The 9,783-nt window shown below is 40.7% G+C and overlaps 1 long non-coding RNA gene across 1 annotated transcript; it reads left to right on the forward strand.

The window, feature by feature from the left end:
• Positions 1-5,786: 5,786 nt before the first annotated feature.
• LOC135362192 (uncharacterized) lies at positions 5,787-8,952 on the forward strand. The gene is made up of 3 exons (XR_010406669.1): positions 5,787-5,866; positions 6,761-6,994; positions 8,364-8,952. It is a non-coding gene; the product is annotated as an uncharacterized LOC135362192 (long non-coding RNA).
• The last annotated feature ends 831 nt before the right edge of the window (positions 8,953-9,783 follow it).

Consider the following 9,783-nt stretch of genomic DNA (forward strand, 5'->3'; position numbering starts at 1 on the left):
TCTCTCTGACAAATAAATAAATAAAATCTTTTAAAAAAAAAAGTGAGTTGGCTTTTTCAGTTTCAGTTGTATGACCTGAAAATTGTTTTTTAAAAAGTGAAAATAGAACGTCTGTATTTAAATTTTTATTCCTCTTGGGGCATCTGGGTGGCTCAATCAGTTAGGCGTCTGCCTTCGGCTCAGGTCAGGATCGAGCCCCGCATCAGGCTCCCTGCTCAGCTGGAAGTCTGCTTCTCCTTCTCCCTCTGCCTGCCTGTCTGCCTGCTTGTGATCTCTCTCTCTCTCTCTGTGTCAAATAAATAAATAAAATCTTTTTAAAAAAATTTCATTCCTCTTAACTACTGCTTATGAAAGGATAATCCATTTTGATCACTAATGCTGTTATGAGCCTTTGTGTTTTCCATAACTGAAGATGATTTACTTAAGTACCTGATACCTCTGTTACAAGATATTCTTGTGTTTGCCAGGAGGCACCATGAGGCCCATCAAGGGCGATTCCAGGAATCTGGCCCCAGCATCCAGAGCAGTAACAAAGCCGCTGCAACCAGTCAGCATCTAGGGAAATGCAGCCTTATTTCAGGAAGCCATGCTTGGAAGTAGCAGGCAGACAATAAGGTCATACATCATGAGACACCAAGACAATGACTCACCAAAAGTCCCTTTCCAAACCTTGGGCCTTAGAGGAAGTAAACACCTGACATGTGTCACTAATAAAATATGTGTTATACTTTACAGTATGTGATTGTAGAAGCAGGAAATTCAGAACACAAGGGAGGATAATTTCAGCGCAGCCCAGCCCCATCAACATGAAAATCACATGTGTATATAAATGGATTATTACTGAATATACAATATGTATTTAAGTATTTAGTATACTAAGTATTTACTAAGACACTATGCTAAACACTTATAAACTACAGTAATAGAGTTAAGATTCCCAACATAACTTAAATTTTAATCATTTCAATTAGTGGAGATATTTTAGATGTAATTATCATCACTTGTCATGAGATGATTATTATTTATAATCTATTTATTAAATGATAAAATCATGAAACTCATTGAGCACTTAGATTATGTGAAACACTGGCTAAGGGTTTCATAGGGTAACTGTTATTTTATTCTCATTAAGTGCTACTGTTATCCCTATTTTTTTTTAAGATTTTATTTATTTATTTATTTGACAGAGAGAGAGACACACAGTGAGAGAGGGAACACAAGCAGGGGGAGTGGGAGAGGGAGAAGCAGCCTTCCCGCGGAGCAGGGAACCCGATGCGGGGCTCGATCCCAGGACCCTGGGATCATGACCTGAGCTGAAGGCAGATGCTTAACGACTGAGACACCCAGGCGCCCCCTGTTATCCCTATTTTACAGATAAATCAAGAGCCAGTAAGATTGAACTCCTATCCACCTGGCGGCAAACCTATCCCCCTAAACGCTATGATCTTTGGCAACATCCCCTCAGGCCTCTCCACTGGAGTGCCCACCTTGGTGGTCGCCCACACAGCTTCCTAACACACCTTGCACCAGTGACCTCTCTGTCTTCCCCACTTTTCTACCGTGTTCCCTGGGACCACCACCTTCTGTATTCGTTTGCTGGGGCTGCCATAACAAAATGCAATAGTCTGGGTGCCTTACACAACAGAAATGTGTTTCCTCACAGTTCTGGAGGCAAGAAATCTGAGATCAAGGTGTGAGCAGGTTTTGTCCCTTCTGAGGCCTCTGTCTGAGGCTTGCACATGGCTGCCGCCTCCCTGCGTCCTCCACATGGTCATGCACTCACGTTCCTGCTATCTCGCCCCATGTCCATGTCTCCTCTTCTTATAAAAACTGCAGTAATACTGGGTTAGGCCCACCTTAACTTTAGGGACCTCCTTTTAATCAGCTTTTTAAAGTCTTTATCTCTAAATATGGTCATATTCTGAGGTACCGGAGATTAGGACTTCAACATATAAACTTGGGAGGGACCCAATTCAGCCCATAACCTCTACTAAATACACTACTTCACCTGAAACTTTGTTCCAGGTGTGGCTTCTTGGGACCACAAACAACTACAACAAACATGAAGGATGCTGTTTGGTACACAATCCTAAATATTTCTTTGGTGTTTTTTGTAAAGTGCTGTTGTACGAACAATGGAGACTCTCAGTTTTCAATGACATTAAAATGCCTTTATTTCATTTTTATTCTTGAGGGTATCTTTGCCAGATGTAAAATCATAGACACTTTCACTAGATATAAAATAAATACAAAGTTCCAGGTTCTTGGGTTTTTTTTTTCTTTCAGCATCTTAAATATGCCATTTAACTGCCTTTTGGCTTCTGGTAGGAAGTCAACTGCCATTATGTATCATTGCTGCCCTGTTTACAAATGTGCTTTTTTTTTCTCTGGCTGCTTTAAAGATTTTCTCTTTAATAGTGGATTTCAGTAGTTTAAGGAGGATGTGCCTCGGTGTGCTTATCTTTGTACTTCATGTGCTTGGGAGTTTGCCAAGAGTCTTGGATATTTCACCAAATTTGGAAACACCTCTCTCTCTCTCCTTATAGGTCTCCATTTACACACAGTGTTAGACCTCTCGATATTGTTCCACAAGTCACTTGGGGCTCTGCTCATTTTTCCCAGGTTTTCTTCTGCTTTTTTAAGATTGGATTAATTTATTGATCTAACTTTAAGGGTACTAATTCTTTTCTTCTGTTATCTCCAATCTGAAGTTAAAGCTATTCAGTGGATTTTTTATATCGGGTATTTTAATAACTAGTTCTAGAATTTCCATTTGGCTATTTCTTTTCTTTCTCTGTTTTTTTTTTCTTTTATTGTTGTTGTTGTTGTTGTTTTAAGTACACTCCACACCCAGTGTGGAGCCTAATACAGGGCTTGAACTCACTACCCTGAGATCAAGACCCGAGCTGAAATCAAGAGTCAGACACTTGGGGCACCTGGGTGGTTGAGTGTCCAACTCTTGGTTTTCACTCAGGACATGATCTCAAGGTCGTGAGATCGAGCCCCATGTAGGGCTCCATGTTCAGTGCAGAGTCTGCTTGAGATTCTCCCTCCCCCTCAGCTCCTTTCCCCACCCCCCACTCGTGCACACTCACAAACACATGCTCGCTCGCTCTCTCTCAAATAAATAAATAAAATCTTTTAATAAAAAGAATCAGATGCTTAACCAACTGAGCCACCCAGGTGCCCCCATTTGGCTATTTCTTTTTAATTTCTGTTTCTCTGCCGGGATGTCCTATATGTTTGTTCATTGCAATTATATTTTCTTTTATATCCTTAAGTATGTTACAGTAACTGTCTTTAAAATCCTTGTCTGCTAATTATAATCAGAGACATCCTAGGGTTGGTCTCTATTGATTATCTTTTTCTTTGACTATTGGTCACACTTTCCTGTTTCTTCTTCACTCTAGTAATTTTGGATCTTGCACTGGACATGTTGGATGATACATTGTAGAGACTGAACTCCATTATGTTCTCAAGAGTATCAATTTTTGTAACAGAAGACAGTTAACTTGGCAGAATTTAGGCTCCAAACTCTGACTCTTCTGTGTTGGGCTGCAGCTGAAATCTCTGTTCAGTTCTTTTAGCTTTATAGAGGTTGCTTGGATTCTGCCCTGCACACACATAGTGCAGGAATCAGCGAGAAGTTGATGCAGAGTTTATACTCATAAATTGGAGACCCCTCTATGGCCCTCTCCTTTCTGGATTATTCTCCTTCATGTTTCAAATGTAGTTGCTCCAAGCACTGATTCTGAATATTTAACCTGTGAGATTACAAGTGTCTGAGCCTTAACTACACTGCATGATGCTGACGGGAGTCAGCCCTCAGGTAGAGTCATTAAAAATGGAAAGCTCATCTAATGTCCTTCCCTTCTTCCAAGTGTCAACTCTCCACTTTCTGCCCGCTTTGGTCATTTTTCAGTGCTTTCATACAGTTGTTTTCTTATATTTTGCACAGAACTTAAAAGTGTTACCTATGGATTGGTTGATCTGATTCAAGCTACTCAACCATTAATGGAAGTGGAACCTCATTTTTTCCCCTTTAACCAAGAAAAATCGCTCCATATCTAGACATCTGCATTGTATTTATTTATACCAACCCTGTTGGTCCCTACCAAAATATGCTTTGATTTGTTTTTTCACTTTTTAGAGATAAAATATTTGGAAAGAGGACCGCCTGCCTCTCCCCTCATCTTCTGGTGCTGCTATTTCATTTCTCTGCTGAAAAGAAGCTGTCAGGCTACTTTTTCTCCAGAACCTCCCTACTTATATGATTTTACTTGTCCTGATTTATCTTTCCAATTCTATTCCTGTGGATTAGTGAATAGAAACAATTTAGACAGGGGATTATTTTTCCAAGGTTGACGAAGTGCCTGGGAACATTTCCAAGCATTCCATTCATTGTTCTCTTTTTATTGACAAAAATATTTATATAGACTTTTTCTAGAGGATTGTACTGTCCATTTCTGAATAAAGGGGATTTTGAGTTCATATCTAATGTAATAACCATGAAAGGAGAAAAGATTGTCACATGCGCCAAAGAAGATAGAAAGCCCTATAGAGGGACACAACTAGGCCACATAGTCTACTCAATTCAAGAAACCTTAAAGAAGAAGAAGGAGGAGAAGGAGAAGGAGGAGGAGGAGGAGGAGGAGGAGGAGAAAGAAAGAAGAAGGAGAAGGAGAAAAGAAGAAAGAGGAGGAGGAGGAGAACAAGAACAATAAGAGGAATCTTTGTGCCAAACTATGGTGCTGGTGCTGGTCTCATTGGGACTGAGGGTGGGAGATGACATTGGCACAAACTATAAATGTCTTTTAAAACAGCTCTATTGGGACGCCTGAGTAGCTCAGTCGGTTAATCATCTTTGATTTCAGCTCAAGTCTGGATCTCAGGGTTGTGAGACTGAGCCACACGTCTGGCTCTGTGCTCAGTGGGGAGTCTGCTTCTCTCCCTCTTCCACTCCTTATGCCCCTCCCTCTGCTCACCCTCTTTCTCTCTAAAATAAATAAATCTCTTTTAAAAAGTAAAAAAAATAAAATAAAACAGCTTCATTAAGATATAATTTACATGCCATACAATAATTTTTTAATGGTGAATAATATCTGAATAAGTGAATAAAAAGTTCCTAAACGACTTTTTCAGTAACTGCTGTATTACAAAAGGAGGGGGAAATGGGCCCCTCACCTCTGACTCTGAAGTACAATTACTGTTGCTATCATCACACTTATTCAAAGCTGTGTGTGGTGTCAGTAAACAGATATATGGCTGACTTTTAAGCCTGGAATGAGTGGTTTTAAAGATGGAAAGAACATGGGCGCCTGGGTGGCTCAGATGGTTAAGCGTCTGCCTTCGGCTCAGGTCATGATCCCAGGGTCCTGGGATCGAGTCCCACATCGGGCTCCCCGCTCCGTGGGGAGCCTGCTTCTCCCTCTGACCCTCTCCCCTCTCATGCTGTTTCTCGCTCGCTCTCTAAAAAAATAAATAAATAAAATCTTTAAAGATGGAAAGAACAGAGGTTTGGTATCTAAGGAACACATTTGGAAACTGTCTCACATTAAGCCCTCCTGAAATGAGAAGAAATCATACCTGTTTCTTTCTGATTAAGACTGTATACAGGATATTTCTTTCTCTAACTCAAGCATTTAAGTTCCTGCCCAGTTGTTAATTTTCTCCATTGAAAACATCTTTTTCTTAATGTCTCTGGCCTTTATTAATTGAGCTAGAAAAGACAAAGGAAGTCACACATGGCTGAATTCTCCATCATCAAAATATTTTTTTCTTTTTTTAGAGTTTGCAAAAGGAAGGCACTTACTATTTGGAACATTTGGGAACTGACAAAATCGAGTTTTACCAGATCTGGCGATCTGTAAGTCACCTCTAACAATAGATATTACTCATGAGGTAGCTTAAATGTTTCCATCTCCTGGATTACTTTCCTGACTCCACTCACCTCACAGCCTGGCTTAGGCTGTGGCTTGCAGACTCCCTGTACATACTTGCATCCTATTACTTACCACATTGCATTGAAATGCCCTATTTACGTCCCCGTCGCCCCTATTTGACAATCTACTCCTTGAGGATATGCTCTTATCTCTCACTTCACTGTGAATCCTCAGCTTTTAGGTCGGTACCTGGAATAAAGTAGATCCTCAATACATGTTTGTTGGATAAATTAATGACTGTGCCCAAGATGCACCTAATGTTGGGAAATTAATTAACATTACAATAAGCAAATGGGTTGTGTCTATACAAATTTCAAGGGAAAGATTTTAGAAACAAATATTCTACACTGCTGGAATTGACCTTCTTTCAGTTTGTCCTTCCAGTGATAATTAGTACCTAAACTTTAAAAGACATTTCTGGAATAAATCACAGTAACTGTGGGGTTTGCCATCATTTAACACATTAGAAATGCAAGGCTTGTCCCTAAAATGGAGTTATTTTTGAACTGTGCCTCTTTACAATACAGAGGATCTTATTAAAGTCTTTAGGAAATGTAAATATATATATATTTATTTATCTATATTTATATAAATATAGAGATATATATGCCCTAGGTACCCTTCTTGTATTACTTACAATGCACTACATAATCAAACAGAATCGTTTCACCCTCAGAACCGTGTCACTTATTAGAAAAGAGACAGTGAAATGTATGACTGGGCACCCGCTTAATTTATTATGAGTTTAATTTTGGAGACTTATCAGCTCGAAGAACTAGCTGACCTCAGCTTATTACATTTTGTTTTTCTTCACAAAGGTGCTGTTACTGAGTTACATTTTTGCCTTAAATCGTGGAGAAAAGATACCCCTCTGATCAGCCAACAACCCCTTATCTACTGTCACCAGGTCAATAAGAAGCCCGTTATCAGCAGTAGCACCGAGATGCTGGGCTTTTGATAGAGGGAGAGGTAGATTCAATAGATACAGCCTGAAAACAGGATTGTTTTCAATTCTGGAAAGAACCCCTTTCCAAAAGGCTTATCTCTAAAAGGTAAGATGCTTTCTGTTCTTTGTCCTAGAAGAGTATGCCAACTACCTTCCCATTAAACTTCTCTGTACAGAACCTGGATTTAACATAATCTGCGGTGCAAATTCACTTTCTGGGTAGAAAGGGAAGCCCTCTCTGGAAAGGGGGGGAAAGGTGAAGTAAGATACATAGGAAGAAATGCTGACAAAAGAAACAAATGGATTTGTGAATGTTGACAAGTCAGAAAGAAAGCAAAAAAGGGAAGAAATGATAACCCTACCCTGGATTAGTCATAGATATTACTTTACACACTGTTCAAAGATGATAGAAAGACATGCTTTCAGGGCCGCCTGGGTGGCTCAATCGGTTAAGCATCTGCCTTGGGCTCAGATCACGATCCTGGAGTCCTGGGATTGAGTCCCTCAATGGGATCCCTGCTCCACGGGGAGCCTGCTTCTCCCTCTCCCTCATACTCTCTTTCTTTCGCAAATAAAGAAATAAAATCTTAAAAAAAAAAGGAAAGAAAGACACGTTTCAATTCTTCCTGCCATTACAAGATGTACGTAAATGTAAGGATTAGGTAGCAAGGGAATCCAGCTCAAGTGCCAGACCATCAGGTTAAATTCTCCCGCGGTCATCTGTTAGCCTTTCCAGAGCCTCAGTTTCCTTATCTATAAATAGAAGTGATAATAGTTCCTACTTTGTAGTGTTGTTTTAAGGGTTCAGTGAGATAATTTACAGGATGGCACTGCATAGTGTCCAACAAATATTGACCATTATTATTGTTTTTAGCTATCCTGCCATATGGTTTATGATCATTCATAGTCCCTTTGTGTTTTATTTCATTTCCTTGGAAGTGAAAAGGGGCACAAATCCATGAACTAAAGTTTTTTGAGGGCAAGGTGTGTATCTTATTTATTATGGTATTCCCAGTATCTGGCATAGTGCTTGGCACACAAGTGATAAATATCTGTTGAAGGAATGGAAGAACAATTATTACAAAACATAATTTTAATTACAAGTCTTATGGGTTGAATTGTGTCCCCCCAAAATTGTTTTTTTAAAAGACTTTATTTATTTATTTTGAGACGAGAGAGAATGGGGGAGGGTCAGAGAGAGAATCTCAAACAGACTCCCTGCTGAGGGCAGAGCCTGACACGGGGTTCCATCCCAGGACCCTGAGATCATGACCTGAGCTGAAACCAAGAGTCAGATGCTTAACCAACCACCCAGGGGCCCCTCCCCCTCCAATTCTTATGTTGAAGTCCTAATCCCCAGTACTTCAGAATGTGATCTCATTTGGAAATAGGGTTGTTGCAGATATCATTAAGATGATGTCATACGAGAGAAGTGTAGGCCTCTAATCCAGTATTACTGATGTCCTTATTTAAAGGGTGCTTTGGGGATAGACACATACACCAGGGGAAACACCATATGAAGATGAAGACAGCTTTGGGGTGATGCATCCTCAAGCCACGGACCACCCATGATTGTCAACAGACCATCAGAAGCCACAGGGGAGATTCTCCCTCCCAACCCCATCCTGGCAGAAGAAATCAACCCTGTCCACACCTTGAACTTAAATGTCTAGCGTCCGGAACTGTGAGGTTCTCTTGTTTCAGCACCCAAAGTTTGTGGTACTTTGTTATGGCAGCCTCAGGAAATGAGTCCAGGAGTTTAGTTGCAGCATCATCTTTAAAAAACTGTGTATGTTTATTTATAAGTGTAGTTCTTGGTGGTTTCGATCTATTCTGAAAGAGATGCTTTGGTTAGTATTATTTTGCATAAGCAAACATTGTTCGAACCAAACATTATCAAGAGCAAAATGAGGGCGCCTGGGTGGCTCAGTCGGTTAGGCGACTGCCTTCGGCTCAGGTCATGATCCTGGAGTCCCAGGATCGAGTCCCGCATCGGGCTCCCGGCTCGGCAGGGAGTCTGCTTCTCCCTCTGACCCTCCTCCCTCTCACGCTCTGTGTCTCTCATTCTCTCTCTCTCAAATAAATAAATAAAATCTTTAAAAAAAAAAAAAGAGCAAAATGAAATCGCTTTTTGGGTAGGCACAATTCTAAAAAGTTATCTAAGTCTTTTGGAACCGGCATCATATTACTAAACTCTATGCCAAGAGCATGTTCAGTATCTGACATTACAACTGACTAAGTCGGTAGCTACAGTGAGCAGACTGAGATCAGCAACAGAATAAATCTCATTGTTTAATTTTATTCAAGTTGAAGTTCTGTAATCACCTCTACTACTTTTATGAAAACACTGTAAAATGTTTACGGAGCCAAGTAACACTAGTAAACAAATCTGCTTATGGCACTATTTCTTTTGAATTCTCAAGAATAACTGACAATAGGGGCGCCTGGGTGGCTCAGTCGTTAAGCGTCTGCCTTCGGCTCAGGTCATGATCCCAGGGTCCTGGGATCGAGCCCCACATTGGGCTCCCTGCTCAGCGGGAAGCCTGCTTCTCCCTCTCCCACTCCCCCTGCTTGTGTTCCTGCTCTCGCTGTCTCTGTCTCTGTCAAATAAATAAATAAAATCTTTAAAAAAAAAAAATGGTAAAATAGGGGCGACTGGGTGGCTCAGTCGTTAAGCATCTGCCTTGGGCTCAGGTCATGATCCCAAGGTCCTGGGATCGAGCCCCACATCGGGCCCCCTGCTCGGCGGGAGGCCTGCTTCTCCCTCTCCCGCTCCCCCTGCTTGTGTTCCCTCTCTCGCTGTGTCTCTCTCTGTCAAATAAATAAAATCTTTAAAAAAAAAAGAAAAGAATAACTGACAATAAGTGTAACAATAAACTGTAAAGAACAGCCCAA

This window comes from Mirounga angustirostris, unplaced genomic scaffold (genome assembly GCF_029215605.1).
Source record: "Mirounga angustirostris isolate CCGP_5_RB_7025 unplaced genomic scaffold, mMirAng1.0.hap1 SCAF_12, whole genome shotgun sequence".
NCBI classification, from domain to species: Eukaryota; Metazoa; Chordata; class Mammalia; order Carnivora; family Phocidae; genus Mirounga; species Mirounga angustirostris.